The following is a 15,332-nucleotide window of genomic DNA, read 5'->3' on the forward strand; positions in this document are numbered from 1 at the left end:
CTAGAATGGTCTCAGAACCAACGACATTCATCCATTGTTAGGATCATTCAAGGGAAGGCCATCCCTTCTTAAAACTTGTTTCCTATTGTCTGATGCTGAGAAGTATGTATCTTTCAGAACTGCCAAATTCCTTGTCAATGCTCTACAAATACGTGCCATGAAGTCAAAAAGCTGTATGGAAAACTATTCAACTCTTAATGGTTTGTTGGTGGAGTTTTAAATTATATAGTGTTTTATTCTGTGTTTGTGTATAATGGCAATTTGCTAAGACACAATATAGAACTTCTACTCCCCAACAAGAAACTGATACTTTTCAGAAATTTCTCCATGTTTTCTTCACCATTATTTTTTGAGATTCCTCCGTTCCTTCCCCTCAATGCCCTGGAGTGATGCTAGGTATATGGGGCATTGTGGAGGATGCAAAATGGGGCCAGGATGCTGCCACCAACAGCGACAACAACCACCTTAGGAAGAAGAAAAGAAAGAAGCTGTTCTGCAACCCTTGCCAATGGCGATATCTACCTGTGAGAAATTGTTGGAGAATTTCTCCTCCCCCTGGAGAAATTCAGTGAAATTGTGTCCCCGCCTCAGTGTTTCTACCCACAAATAGGGTGGAGAATTTTGAAAGTCCACTTGCATGCAGCTCTAGTTCCCCCCCCCCACTTTTTATTCCGCATTTGTAATGATTTGACCTAAGATTTAGAATGACTTCCATGTAAGGATGATGACGTGGGTGCTGTGTAAGAACAGGTCAGTTGATAAAGCTTTCCCCATGGTGGAGACATTCCAGTTATGTATATGAATAAGTAAGGGTTAACAATTCAATGTGAAAGATCTTCAGAATTGGAAGGTAGCTGCATTCCAGGTGGAGAGAGCAAGAACGAGTGGGGAAGGTTCATCACCGATGTGGAAGTTCATACATTTTAGCATTCTTAAAAGAAAATGTATTGAACAGCAGGGGACTATTGTGAGAAGTGCCTGTGCCAAAGACTTAAAATATAATATCATAAAACAAGCTGCAAAAGAAACTCTTAGTGTAATTTTGAATAGGGACATCACAGACCATATTTGGAAGCCTTAGCCTTGCTTTTTACGGCCATGACATCATGGCCTTGACATTTTCATCTAGCTTTTACACAAGCTTGAAAGCGATTTAAAAAACTGGAAATCCATATCCCATTTCTGTGTTCGCCAGGTTGTGTATGAATGTTATAATACAGGACAGTGAAAGGAAAGAAGAACATCATTTGTTTCATTATCCATTTGTTTCTAACACATCCATTTTGTAATTCACTGATTTAAAAGACATTGCTTTTTATTACTCACTGTCATTTTAATTCAGTATTTTTTGCAATTTCCTTACTCTACTGCCATCTCAGCAGTATCAATTTTATTTTCTTGAATGCCATAATAATAATAATAATAATAATAATAATAATAATAATAATAATAATAATATCCTGCCTTTAGCCCATCACTGGGAGTCAAGGTGGGTTTAGAAATTAAAACATTTACAGTTAAAACAGATAGCGATATACAAAAATAATATTAAAAAATAAACATACTACAATATTAAATCATTTAAAACATTTAACATATGAGCATGTTTTGTTTTATTTTTTTAAAAAAACGCATAAACAGAGGTCCAGACTGCTTCCCAAAGGCAAGCCGGAACAAGAAAGTTTTAGCCTGCCTCTGGAAACACACCAGGGAGGTAGCCAATCTAGCTTCCCTGGGAAGGGAGTTCTAGAGCCCCGGGGCAGCCACTGAGAAGGCCCTTTCCCACAGGCATGATTGTGATGGTGGTGGAACTGAGAGAAGGGCCTCCCCTGAAGATCTCAGAGTACCAGGCTTGCAAGAGAGAATACGGACTTTCAGATAACCTGGGGGGATTCTACACATAGTACTGAGGGTGCTTCCCTGCGCCCCCAGTGCGGCCCCAAAGCGATCGTGTAACTTGCCTGGAGAAGAGACGAGGAAGAGGCGTCCTAGCCGCCGCTGCCACCCACCTACTTCCTCGCCGGCCAGGACGGAGAGCTCGGCGGAAGAACCCCACCTTCTTCCGCCGAGCTCTCCGACCCGGCCGGGTCGGAGGTAGGTGGGTGGCAGCGGCGGCGGCGGCGGCAAGGACGCCTCTTCCTCGTCTCTTCCCCAGGCAAGTTACACGATCGCTTTGGGGAATGGATCGCATGGAAGCGCCCTCAGTACTACGTGTGGAATCCCCCCTGGACCTGAGCCATATAGGGTCATAACCAGCACTTTTGTGCCTGGAAACAGACTGGAATCCAGTGAAGCTGTTTTTTATGGGGAGTTCTGTGCTCCATACAGCCAGCCCCGATTTGGCTGCAGCTCTTTGAACCAGCTGAAGTTTCTGAACACTCTTCAAAGGCAGCACCACATAGAGTGTGTTATGGTAATCCAAACAGGATGTAACTAAGGCAGGTGTCAAATGTTAGCTTGTTATGGGGCAGTCTGGGGAAATAAACAATGAACACCACAAAAAAGTGATGCTTACTATCAGCTGCCTTACGATGCAAAGTGTTGCTCCATAAAGGTGCAGTCAAATGTCATCCTCAGGGGTCTTTCTCCATGAGCCCCTGCCAAAGGAAGTGAGGCAGGTGGCTACTAGGAGGAGGGCTTTCTCCGCTGTGGCACCCCAGCTGTGGAATGAGCTCTCTAGCAAGATTCACCTGGCACCTACATTATATGCTTTTAGATGCCAGGTGAAGACCTTTTTATTCTCCCAGCATTTTAACAGTCTATAAATAAATTTTAACGTGGTGTTTTAAATTCGTAATTTTGCATTACTGCTGTTTTTATCTGGTTGAGCTTTTATATTGTATTTTATATTATGGTTTTATACTGTTGTTTTATACTTTGAATGTTTTTAATTTTTGTGAACTGCCCAGAGAGCTCCGGCTATTGGGCGGTATAGAAATGCAATAAATAAATAAATGAATAAATAAAGTATATTCAAGGTTTTTTTTTGTTTGTTTTTTACTCTCTGCTCTGGAAAAGGCTGTAGCTTTGCCAACAATTCCAAAGTTGTGAAAATGCTTGATTTAAAAAATGGAAATTGTATTTGCTCTGGGACTTATGACTCTTCCCTGCCATCTTCTGTTGAATTTTCATATTTTAGTAGCTAACAGGTGTCCTTCAAGGAAAGGAAATACCTGGCTTGGGCTCACCTGTTGTCAGGTCTTGTACTTGGAGTAAGTCTTCAAGTTGTGACCTGAGGGATGATAGGCAGGGATTCATCCTGTGTGCCACCATCCAGCTCTGCCCAAAAAAGGGGCCAGTCATAGAAGCATTGTCAAGTCAACAGGCCAACTTGAGTTAGTGATATTTCTGCCAACACCTATAAGACCTTGCGGATCAGACTTCTTCTCTGGTCTGAACAAAGTTGAGATCTATACTGCTCCTGCTAAGCCACTATCAAAAGCTGCTGAGACGAGAACGGACACTGCTGATCCTTGTGGGAGAGCCACAAGGACATCATGGTGTTCTTTGGGTGGTGAAGTGTTCTTATGCTTTTGAGTGAGCTCTGTAAGTACAGACTATCCATGTAGACCTCCATCTTAGACTGGACTTTGCCTGGATAATTATAGTCTCCACTCTGAATGATTCTTGGATTGTGGTGCCTCATGTTTTCACCTGACTGGTTCATGATTCCTGGTTTTTCTTTTTCTTGTGATCCCTGAATTCTGAATCCTGGTTCCTAGCTCCATTGTAGAGATAACGTTTTTCTCCATTGTGTCCAACTCTTAATGCATGATTCCTGGCTTCTGACTCATGATTCCTAGCATCTGACTCCTGGCTTTTGACACCAGGTTCCTGTCTCTTAACTGCCTACAGTCCAGCCCATCCTACAGCCATATGCCTTTGCTTCACCCAACCCTCATCTACGCAGGAACTGGTTCTGAGAGGTCTTCCCAGAGAATGAAGTGCTGGATTGTCATGGACGGAGGATGTTTAAGCAGACATCACTAATGTTGAGCCCATCCTTGGCTGGCTGATGGAATTGATTGTGTCTAAATCAAACTCAGTCATCCCTGAGTTCCAAAGAACAGGCTAAAATATAGAATTGAAATCATCCCGCCAGGGTGGGGCGGGGTGGGGATAAAAATGAACCTGAGCATTTCTGTCTTCCTTTTCAAACACACATATCTGGAAAGGTATAATAACGTGGGATGCAGGATGAGTCTGGAGTGTATTATCAGCCATAGCTCAGAGCCTGTGTGACAATTTGGACGGCCCAAGCATATGCTGCCTGACATGCAGTCTGCGAAGATGAGCTGTGGATGCTGAAGAGGCATGGCAAAGCTTAGGCTGAGAGCTTAGCTGCAGAAGTAGACAAAAACTAGCAATTACATCCACCTGCTCTGTAGAGGTAGTAGCAAATTGGAAAAGAAAACAAGGCTCTTCCTGTTCGGAACAGCTTTCTCAATTCATGGCTTTTGCAATAAATTTACTCATTTAGATCTAAAAAGAATACCTGGTGCAGTGTATTTGATTTACATGTTGCCATTGCTGTTATTCTGCTAATATCCCATCAAGCTACAATAATGAGCTATTTGCCTTGGGCTTAGATAGGATGCCAGCAAAGTAGTGAGCAGGCCAGGACGTTCATAAAGATGTAGGCGGCAGAATGTCCAAGCAAAAAGACAAATGAAGATGGGAGCTTTTCCAAAAAAAAAACAGGGTGCTAAATTGTTCTGGAATCCATAAGGTACTCTTCCATTTGGGCGCGGGGGGTGGGTAAGATCCAAAAATGTTTAGCTATATGGAACAAATACCACCTCTTTTCTCTGAGACACCAGAACCCACAAGGGGAGGCCAAATTTGGCTTGCTGGAGTGATGTGACCTCTTGACACACAGAGGAGCAATCAACTTCTCTCTCTCTCTCTCTCTCTCTCTCTCTCTCTCTCTCTCTCTCTTGTGTGTGTTTATTGTACGCCTTTTCCAAACATACTGAGCAGCATCCTGAAAGAAATCTATGATGAGAACATTGGTTTGCCATCTCCACTCTGGCTGTTGAGACATGCTTTCACAAATAGTTCTGCCACTTGCAAAACCGGTGTCAAAATGTCAACATTAAAGGGCTGGCAGGATATTGACCAAAAAAGATAACGTAATGGATAACAGGGTTTAGGATGCAGGATATAGGAAATTGCCTAAAACCAAATCTAATGATTTGTCCATCTAGGAGAAGAAGGCAAGGATCCTCTAGGTACATATAAATGGAGCACAATGGCTTCCAGATATGAATCCTTCTCCAGGGATAAGTCTTAAGCACACCTAACTTGAGCCTTTGGTGTCCAACAGTGTTACAGAAAGAATATTTCAGTGTTCCTGGAGGCTTAATCTCTTCTGGTGTTTAAGGTTTGGTACTTTTTGGTTTTTTTCTTCTTCTGTTTGTCTGCTGGCGCTTTATTGTCCACTCTAATGAGAAGTGCCTCTCTGGGGTCTCAGACACAGGGTGTTAAAATTATAGGCTCCCTGAATCCTTTACAACTGGACATGTCATAGAAAGAATCCAGCCAAGTGGCAAAGCATGTGCATCTGGTGTATAGAAAGAGATAACCTCTTACGGTATTGGTGTACTGCCTTGTTTTCAACACTCTGCTGCCTGCCATCATTCCTTGTTTGAAGGCTAGCTCTGTGCTTGGTTTCCAAACATTGGCCATGCTGTTCGACATGTCCTACAACACCTGAGTCACAGTCATTTCTAATATATATAATGAATGATTGATACATCAGGCTCTGTGAACTAAGTGTCAAACTACTTTATATTATATTGGAAATAGGTGATTGTGAGGGGAATCCACAGACATATGGTAGGTTAATAATGTACCCTTTTAAAAAAAAGAAAAGGAAAGAAAGACTAATGGAATGTTCAATTATGCTCTAATAAATCCAAATGAATTGAATTATGTATGGGTGGTGGGCTCCATATGGACGCACTTTAGAATTAAAGCCAAATCCAAAATATTAACCTAGGCCACAGCTAGACCTAAGGTTTATCCTGGGATCATCCAGGGTTCGCCCCTGCCTGAGCATTGGATCCCCTGTGTGTCACCCAGATGAACAGTTTTGACCCCTGGATGATCTAGGAATAAACCTTAGGTCTAGCTATGGCCCTAGAGTGTTAAGCCAAGACTTGTATCATCATCAGGATGTATGACCATCAACATGTATCACCATCAGGACATATTATCTGTAGTGTTACCACACACACCAAGTTCCTAGCCCTTATCATTCTTAGGACAGAACTACACCAAGCAGGATATAACATTTTGGAAATGGTTTGAAAACAGTATATGAGATGTGTCCTGGGCCCGAACAGTTGTCACTACCATTATAAACCATTATAAAGCACTAGTCTAGATCCTGCCCAAATATTAAATTAAAGTTTAAGGGGGACTGGAAGTTTAATGGTGGTATATGTCGTCACCACCAGCAGCATTATTCATTTCATAGAAAAGAACGTTTTATTGCTGGTTTATTTGTTTGTTTAAAGTGTCAAAAATAGTGATTGCTGCTTTTCAGTCACAGCTCTCAAAACAACTTACAAATCAACCAGGTTTACAGCTATAAAGTTTGAAATATTTCATTAGGCTTCGGTTGTACAGTTTATTTATTATTTATTTATTTACCATACTTATACCCCGCTCCTCAGCCAAAAAAGGCTCTCGGAGCGGCTTACACTTAGGAAAAAAGACAGTCCCTGCCCTCAGGCTTACAATCTAATAAAGACATGGCACACGAGGAAAAGGAGTCAAGGAGGGAGGAAGGGAGGAGAGAAAAAGAAAGAGAGAGAGAGAGAGAGAGAGAGAGAGAGAGAGAGAGAGAGAGAGAGAGAAAGAGAGTCCAGCAGGAGCAGGCCCCGATGTTACTTCTGCCTGCTCCTGTCCCCTCGGTCTTTCTTCTTCCCCACAAGGCCAAGATGGCAGTTTGCCCTGTGGGGGGGGGGGGAAGAGTCCAGCAGGAGCAGGCCCCGATGTTACTTCTGCCTGCTCCTGTCCCCTCGGTCTTTCTTCTTCCCCACAAGGCCAAGATGGCAGTTTGCCCTGTGGGGGGGGGAAGAGTCCAGCAGGAGCAGGCCCTGATGTTACTTCTGCCTGCTCCTGTCCCCTCGGTCTTTCTTCTTCCCCACAAGGCCAAGATGGCAGTTTGCCCTGTGGGGTGGGGGGGGGAAGAGTCCAGCAGGAGCAGGCCCCGATGTTACTTCTGCCTGCTCCTGTCCCCTCGGTCTTTCTTTCAGTTGATGCCAAGATTTTAATTAGGAAATTAAGCATTGATCTGGATCAGTCTGGGAAAGAGGAAGTAAACAAAGACCACATGGCCCATTCAGGGGCCTTTTTTTTTTTTTTAATCGCACCACCTTTCCTGTACACAGCAGAAGTTCATGGCACATTACATTTTTTTTTAAAAAAAAAGTCAATTTGGGGGAGGTCTATTTTGTGATGGAAAAAAGAGTGGAAGGAGTGGGAGGTGTACAGGAGGTGGACATCATTGTCTAAAGGACACATGCACATCTGTACGTTGGCAGTAGTGAAATCTGATGAACCTCTCTGTTTCAGATCTCCACAACCCATAGTGAAAATGGCATTCATGGCAGTTGCACTGCAATAACACTTAGTGGATTATATCTGTGGTCACTGACTGTCCACACAGGGCATGTCTAGACCTCCTGGCTTTCTGTAAGGGAGTGGGGAAGATCTCACGATATGCTAATAGTGAGATCCTGTCCCTTAGTCCACACACGGCTTGTGACGTCCCAAGAGGATGGAGGACATCACAGCCAACTTTTTTTTTAACTGAAAATGAGTGCACAAGTGCTTGAACACCACAGTAAGTTTTTTTAAACACACACACACACACACACACACAATCCTGCTCCCCCCTCCCCCAATGGGCACGGAGCTCCTGAAGGGCTCCGTGCCCAGCTCCTCAGGTTTACTTGCGAGGAGCCGGGACAAACCAGGACAGCCACCCACATGCCCCTTTGTCTCAGGATGATCCCAAGACCGCAGGAAAAACCAGGATAGAAGTGTAGGGCCATATCCCAGGGAAAGGGAGGGATGATCCCTCCCTGCTCCCAAGATCCCCTGTGCATCATGTGAATGCACTGGGATGGTCCCGGGATGGTCCCCAGGATATTGTCCCATCTAGCCATGCCCACATCTCTAAACACTGTTTAGCTGAAGCATTGCTGTAATTGTGATACATCACCCTCAATGCATCACAAGTATAACAATACCCATCCTGAAAAGAGATACCAGCAAAAGACTGCCTTTGACAATACTTTTTTAAAAAAGAATAAGTAAAAAGATCTACACAGACCTTAATGTGTCTTCAGTATTCGCTGCTGACATGATTCCTACTATTGTAAGAGTACTTTCAAAGTGGAAATTACACTCCCAAGGCCAGTGTAATACATTAATATTACATTGTTACAGTGGAAGGAAAAACCAACAAATGGTTGAACATTTACTGGGGCAGAAGTACGAATGGATGAATCAGTCTATTTCTGTTCCGTGCAACTTTAATCTCTTTTCACTCATAAATCTTTTCCATCCTGTGTCCAAGCAGGTCTTCTCTAAGATTATGAATTTCAAAGGCAGTAATCCTACACACATACCTAGGCATGAGTTCCATTAAACTCAGTGGAACTGGCTTCTTGAGAGCAAGTGGATAGGATAGCACTGCAAATAGAATTTATCGCAAAATATGCATTTCTAAATGTATTCTCTTTCAAAATATGCATTTGTAAATGTTGAAACATGGACCCATTGAAGCCAAATAAGAGCAAATAGAAATAAATTTTGGAAGGGGAAACCGAGAAGAAAAACAAAACAAAATAAAAAAAACAAATATGTCCACCAATATTGCGGAGAACAAATGCTATTGCTGCTAAGGGGGAAATGTGTTGTCGTCATGTTGTCATAGTTCACATCCCCTGCCAAATTTCCAGCCTGCGAATGGGCTGGCAGTATTGGGGCATTAGGCAGAGTGAAGCATTTGCTTCAGGCAGCTTTTGGCAGCAGATGCTGTGGTGGTGATGCCACGGTAGGGAGGTATTGAAAGACAACTTTATATGCCACATGGCCTCCCTGCCAACTGTGGGCAATGTTCTCAGATCACCAGTGTGGAAGCAAGAATCAGCAGCCTGGGGGTTGTCTTCGTGGGGCTGAGTTGGCGGTATTGCTGGTGTGGGGTGATGGCAAATAATCCCCACTAGGGGAGGGACTGCAGGCTCTCTGGAGGCCATTAGGTTCATCAAGACCACCCTCTTCCCCCTTTCACACCTTCCTGCAACCCAAGGGAGGTCCCTGGAGCAGTGCCGGAGCAAGGACAGGTGGCAGAAGAGCCACATTATCCTCACTAACACAGAAAAAGTCGGGGTAAGTCCCCAACTTTTCTGCTGCAGACCTTTGGCTCTTAGCCCTGAGGTAGGTTCAATTTGTGTCATATAATCAATGCAGCGCATATTTGGAGCCACCCTGGGGCTTTCCGGAGCATATAGACAGTTGTCTGTCAGTTTCTGTGATGGGGAAGGTACTATTTTATCCTTCACCTCAAAGAAGAAATTGCCTTGGGTCATCCCTGATTGTTGGTGGCCTTTTCATTCTATATATATATATATTATCCCTCCTTTTTTCCTCCAAGGAACCCAAGGCGGTGTACATAATCCTCTTCCTCTCCATGTTATCCTCATGACAACAACCCTGTGAGGTAGGCTGGGCTGAAAGTCTGTGACTGGCCCAAAGTAACCCAGTGGGCTTCCATGGCTGAGTGGGGACTAGAAGCCAGATCTCCCAACTCCTAGCCCAACACCTTAGCCACTACACCACACTGGCACCATATATGTAGTATGGATTTTGTAAAATCCATTCCATCTGTGTTTTACCAATTGTCAGGTCCCTTGTTTCCAATTTCCCAAAAATGTGCAAATTCACACTTCTGCAAATCTCCCCATCCCCAAATGCACAAATCCCCCTCAATGTGTGCATTTTCATGCTTTAGCTTATGGGGTAAATGCAAATTTGGGGGCAGTGTTCATGTGTGTTTATACAACTAAATTTGCATCAAATTCTATAATTTTTTTTTAAAAAATTTAAACTGGTCCGCAAGTCTGTGGAATCCATACAACTTGGGAAAACTGGTCTGCTGTGGAATCCGTCAGTCAGATTCAAAGAAATCCAAACTCATTTGATTCCATTGTCCATTTTTCCAACACAACTCACTCTTAAACAATATTAAGCAATACTACAAATGAGAAGCTGAATATGAGCCAACAGTGCGATATGGCTGCAAGAAAGGCAAATGCTATTTTGGGCTGCATTAATAGGAGTATAGCTTCTAAATCACGTGAGGTACTGGTTCCTCTCTATTCGGCCCTGGTTAGGCCTCATCTAGAGTACTGCGTCCAGTTTTGGGCTCCACAATTCAAGAAGGACACAGACAAGCTGGAGCGTGTTCAGAGGAGGGCAACCAGGATGATCAGGGGTCTGGAAACAAAGCCCTATAGAGAGAAACTGAAAGAACTGGGCATGTTTAACCTGGAGAAGAGAAGATTGAGGGGAGACATGATAGCACTCTTCAAATATTTAAAAGGTTGTCACACAGAGGAGGGTCAGGATCTCTTCTCGATCCTCCCAGAGTGCAGGACATGGAATAGCGGGCTCAAGTTAAAGGGAGCCAGATTCCAGCTGGACATCAGGAAAAACTTCCTGACTGTTAGAGCAGTACAACAATGGAATCAGTTACCTAGGGAGGTTGTGGGCTCTCCCACACTAGAGGTATTCAAGAGGCAGCTGGACAAGCATCTGTCAGGGATGCTTTAGGGTGGATTCCTGCATTGAGCAGGGGGTTGAACTCAATGGCCTTGTAGGCCCCTTCCAACTCTGCTATTCTATGATTCTATGAATATGCTCAACAAAATTTATGTTGGCTAAAATTATGTACTTTCTGGCTGTCACCACACATTAGCATTTTGGGCAGTGTCTGTGTATTTCCTAGATTTAGTTTATTGCTCCCCTTCTGATTTAGTTGTGTAAAAGCAGAGGTCCAAGAGGTGGCACAGATTTTAAAACAAACAAACAAACACACACACACATGTTGACATCAAGGCAACAATAGACTAGAGGCTTTCTATAATTCACCATTGCAGAGGTGTTTGCAAATTGCTGGCGGAAGCCCTTTTAGATACTCTAAAGTCTCTCATGATTCATAGATAAGCTTTCTTTGAGGTAATGTGTGTAGCAAAGCAAAAACAGTTTCTCCAGACCTCAGTAACTCATCGTAACAGTTTCAAGGGCCAAATTATTGATGCTTGGAAGAAAGAAAAAATAATCTAGGGAAAATGTAATAAAACGTTAGGGCTGAAAATGTCAGAATTCTAAGGAACAGATTATTGTGATGCTAAGATAAATAAGTAAGCAAAAGGAGCAAACTCCCCCTCACTTGAAATATGTACACATTTGGGGACCAAATTTAAATTCTTTTTGAAAAGAAAAGATGCTAGCATTCAATTCCCACCCTCCAGAATTACCCTTTTCTCCTCTATCCCTGGTATGAAGGTAAAATAGAGCTATTCACATGAACTCCCCCCCCCTCCCCGGTTGAGCATTGACAAGGGAGGAAGCTCACACTCATCAGCCGTATGCCACCCTAACCAAAATGTGCACTGGCCACACATCTTGGGCATGGCTAGACAAAGCAGGTGGAGGGGGATGATCTCATGATTTTATGATCACGAGATCGTCCCCCTCGTCTACACGCAGTGCGCGACCTCGCAGGAGGAAGAGGACGTCACACCCTCCATTTTGGATTTATTTTTAAAGGAAAATGAGCACACAAGTGCTCAAACGAAATTGTACGTTTTTTTTTTAAAAAAAAAACACCTTATGCTCCCCCACCCCTGATGGGCACAGAGCTCCTGAGGAGCTCTGCGCACCATGCCCAGTTCCCAGCTCCTCACATTGGTGGGCCACATGGATCATCCCAAGACTGCGGGAAAAATTGGAATGAAAGGGTAGGGTGATATCCCGGGCCGAGGGAGGGATCATCCCTCCCAGGATGACCTGTGCATCATGTGGACGCACAGGGACGATCCCGGGATGATCCCTGGGATATCGCCCCATCTAGACATGCCCCTTGTCAGTTGTGCTTTCTGTACTTTTCATGTAATGGGGTTCTACACATGTCCTACTGACCCTCCATGTGGAAAGGAATCCTGGAATTATTAGGATTCCACCTCAATTAGAGAATATCTATGTGCATGCATTGGTATACACAATGAGACCCTCCTCTGTGTAGTGATTGTATGGATGGTAGCCCCCAGGCATATTGGTGGCAGGTGGTACACGCTAGCTTCCATGCCCCAATGATATTTCCTTGTGCATTCCTTGAATTTGTGGAATTGAACATGGGCAAATCTGTTTCTTTTGATTTTTCTTAGGTCCTCCCCCCCACATCTTAGATTTGTTTATACTGAACTTTGAGAATTTATCCAGTCTAAAGTATGGTTTTGCCCAATGCTGATATTTTCAAAAAAATAAACAGAAAAATGCAATAATGTTATACACATTCATATGCACATTTCTCCAACACACACATTTTTGCAGGCATTTTCCCCAAATAAAATGCATTTAGATCATTAGTTTCCCTATTAAACATGTTTGTGTTTTTTTTAAAAAAAAAAAAATTGGCGAACCCCATTGCAAAATTTGGAGAAGTGTGAATTTCAAAGGAAAACTGAATATCAGTTTGCTTAGTGGTTCAAACATGCAAAATTAGGTAAATCTGCATTAAAATGTGAACTGAACAAATTTCTCCCACAACCCTAATCTGAACACTCTGTTCTGTAGTATTTAGAAGTGACTGAAAAGAGAGCCTTGATGTGATTATACAAATGATCACATCAAGACTGAAACATCTTCAGCCAGCTGAAATTTCATGCCGAGATTCGGAAGTCACAGAACAATAAGGCCCAATCCTCTTGCCCATTTTCTGCAAATTGCAGTGGGAAGTATAATAAAGAGATCTTTCACCATGCAGAAGATTGAAACCATAATGGGATAACAGCTAGATCATGCAGTTCTACGGTGTATCGATTTGTGTTCTGTAGCCCAAAATTAGGATGAAGACAATACCCCAGAGACAAAGCTACATTGCATTAAGAGTAAATGCTATCACATTTCAGGAGGCAGGAAAAAAAAGATATTGTTGTTGCTGTTTTCCACAGCTCCAGTTAAAATCCAATCCCAACATTAAAATGGAAGGGAAATAGACATCTGAGGCGGGAGCAGGAGCTGAAAGCATGAATGAAAAATCTTTAATGGAACTGCAAAGAGGCAACCCACTTCCAAATCTGTGACTGTGTGCATGTCTAGACCTAGGGTCCGGAGGGGGAAGATCTCACTACACGGTGATCATGAGATCCTCCCACTCAGTCTACATGCAGCGCGTGATGTCCTGGAAGGAAGAGGGCATTGCACCCACCATTTTGTTTTTGTTTTTGTAATCAAAAACGAGCACAGGAGCGCTCCTACGAAAAAAGTATTTTTATTTTTAAAAAAGCCTCCCACTACCCCCAACCCACCCCCAATGGGAACGGAGCTCTGAGGAGCTCCGTGTCATATGTGCAGTTCCCAGCTCCTCGCGGTTACTCGCAAGGAGCCAGGATGAAACCAGGATGGCGGCCCACACCTCCCACATTCTCGGGACGATACTGAGACCACAGGGGGGGAAATGGGATTAAAGCTGACCCAGTTATCCCGGGGCAAGGGAGGGGTCATCCCTCCCTGCTCCCAGGATCCCCTGTGCGTCATGTGGCTGCACAGGGATGATCTCGGGGTGATCCCTGGGATTACACCCCATCTATCCATGCCCTGTGACTCTCCAAGAACAACATTGACCCCAGAATAGTTGTTTTAAATGGATATTGTTGTTTTTATGCTTTTGATGGTTTTAAATTTTTGTATATTTGCTTTTAATGTTCACTGTTTTTAACCTTTGTAAACCGCCCAGAGAGCTTCAGCTATGGGGTGGTATATAAATGTAATAAATAAATAACATGGAAGTTTTATTTATATATTTTTGATTTTGACAACCAGCTAAAAGAAACCCGGAGGTTGTGCTAAGATGAGAAGGCTTTGCAGTCTGTACAACTTTTTGTCAACATACAAGTTTTAAGGCTGATTTAAGTTTGGTTTTCCCTTCTTTCTTTCTTTTTTTAAGTCTAGCAACCCACACGGTTGATTTGCAGTGACTGGTTCTATCAGAGAAACTCATCCCGGAAGCCTTAGGGAAGATGCAGTGGGGGAATAAGCCAGGAGAGATTCTTTTTTCTTTTGCCGGCACTTACTTCGAGAAGGGGAAGTGATAAATAAAAGAGCACAAACACGGAATGAACTCAAAGGACATGAAATATGAATATCGGTTTCCGCGATATTTTCTGACTCCATTCTCACTCCACCTACAACTTTCCCCTTTTTCTTTTTCTTGACTTGGGCAAGATGATTTTTCTAAAGACCTATGAATATATCTCCTTCTCCCTAGCTGGGTTTCAAATGCTATTATTATGGAAAGTGAAAAACAACTGTCAGAACTCTAAACAAAACCCCAGCACATCCAAAATTCCCTCCGCAGCGTCTCACATGGCAAAAGAGAACTAGATTTCTATTATACCAGGCAAGCAGAATAAATAATTAAAAAACATAATTAAAAATGTTAATAATTAACAATCCCAGTGCACCAGGTCTATCACACAGCGTGTTCTCTGAGCTTCTGTAAGGCTCATTTTGTTCCATGGTGCACAGCCCCAGCGAGGAGAGCAAATGGAATCCCAGTGTGAAGGAGATGTTTTCACTGGGAAAACAGGTCTGAGCAAAGCAAACCTCACAGAAGAGATACTGAAGAATAGTGTGAATATTAAAAAATAATAATCAAATAGGACAAAGAAAAAAAATGGAGCTTCAAACACAGTTGACATGTTTTGCCTTTTAGGGATTGACCGTCTGTTTAGTTTAACGTGATATTATTATCATTATGAATTTTTATTATTATCTTTATGAATTTAACTAGCGCTGAGCCACTGAAGGTTCCAGAATGTTCACTTTCCTCAGGACTTCTTAGAGAATTCTTAGGAAAAGTCCAGGCTGCCCTGAACAATGGATCCATGATGAATATATTATTGTCCAACCATCCCCCAAATAGTGGCTAATACCTATGCATATACTCCAAGGGAGTACAACCCAAAGATTCCATGCATTGCGTGTTTTCAAAGCAAATGTACACAAAATACTAACAGATGATTGAGCAT

Source organism: Elgaria multicarinata, chromosome 15 (genome assembly GCF_023053635.1).
Source record: "Elgaria multicarinata webbii isolate HBS135686 ecotype San Diego chromosome 15, rElgMul1.1.pri, whole genome shotgun sequence".
In the NCBI taxonomy this organism is placed as follows: Eukaryota; Metazoa; Chordata; class Lepidosauria; order Squamata; family Anguidae; genus Elgaria; species Elgaria multicarinata.